We start from the raw sequence: 1,400 nt of genomic DNA on the forward strand, positions 1-1,400 counted from the left end.
AAAAAAAAAAAAATTTTTAAATAAATAAATTCTTTTGAATTTGAAAATGTTTTCTTAAGGAATTAAATTCAAAGCAAACAAATTGAAAAATTGTATCTCATTTTCATTTCTGAAGTAAAGATAATGGATCAATATAGATTAAAAAAGAACAAAAAAAAGCAAAAAATCTTTGTTGTATTTTTTAAAATTCTTCCATCTAAAATATAAATCAATATTCATAAATGTTCTATAATTTAATTTTATTGTTCAATTAATTTCATTTGAACTTCTATTGTTACATTACACAGTTAGATTAGTGGAAAAATATTGTAAATAATTTCCAGTGTTAGCATTAGAATCTTTGAGAAAAGCCAACTTAGAGTCTACTTTTATTAACAACAATGACCAGAAAAATGATTTCAAGGGTTAAAGAAGAAAAAGAAATTCAATAAGGAAAGAAAAACAAAAATTGTAAGATTTTGTATTTTAAATCTTACTCTTAATTTTTAAAAATTGCATTCATTAAAACATGCTGCAAATTTTAAAAGAGTTCAATCCTGATTAGAAAGATTGCTTCACATTTACATGGTATAAAATTTGATTCACATTGCATGGCACCTTGAGCATGTTTTCTGCTGTAGTCTCAGGTTGACTTAAGCCTTGTCAGTGAAATTGGCTTGATAAAAGTTATATAGAAGCTTGTCTATGCTCTTGAGTAGTAGACTTAATATTTGTTAGTTGGTTTAACTTTTAGTGTAATTTTGGTGGCCTGCACCAGCTATGTAAGTACCTCTGTAATTACTTCTATCCAAGGCATCCTCCTTGCCTTTGTAGCAGTTGACTGTAATATATCACACTAGTTGCTGAATATGATACCTTCTTGGACCATCTGATGAGCAATGCAGGCAACAAGTTCATATCTCCTTCCTGAGATTTTAAGCCTCTCAGTGGTGATTCCTGGTGGACCAAGGGCTTTCCCTGTTTTCATATCTTTAATTGTTCTATCTATCATACTGCTGTTGTAGTATAAAGTTAGAGCTTAACTTTCAACACAGCTTTGAATATTCTTATTTCAACGGATCTATTTTAAAACGGGGGCGCCAGTTTTCATTTATGTTTTATGTAGTGTTTTTGGTACCGAAAGACTTTCAAACTTCGTATACTTATCTATTTTGTGTTATAGAACAGAAAAATATTTTTGTATTCGAATTTATTTCATGTAAAAAATTGTCTTATTTCGATAATTTCTACTAATCACTGATATCTATTCAGTTGAAAACAGTTAGTGCTGTAACGGTGTATATCGTATTAATCCCCTAACCCTAACCCTAACTAGACTGTTAACCGTAACTCTAACCCTATCCCTAAAACTAACCCTAACTCTAGAATCCGAACTCTAAAATTGTTACACACATAGATAC

At 29.5% G+C, this 1,400-nt stretch overlaps 1 protein-coding gene across 7 annotated transcripts in view; it reads right to left on the reverse strand.

The window, feature by feature from the left end:
- The window catches only part of LOC106867251 (uncharacterized), a 435,591-nt gene that overhangs the window by 92,839 nt on the left and 341,352 nt on the right, over window positions 1-1,400 (reverse strand). The gene's annotated exons all lie outside the window — the stretch shown is intronic.

This window comes from Octopus bimaculoides, chromosome 19, assembly GCF_001194135.2.
Source record: "Octopus bimaculoides isolate UCB-OBI-ISO-001 chromosome 19, ASM119413v2, whole genome shotgun sequence".
NCBI classification, from domain to species: Eukaryota; Metazoa; Mollusca; class Cephalopoda; order Octopoda; family Octopodidae; genus Octopus; species Octopus bimaculoides.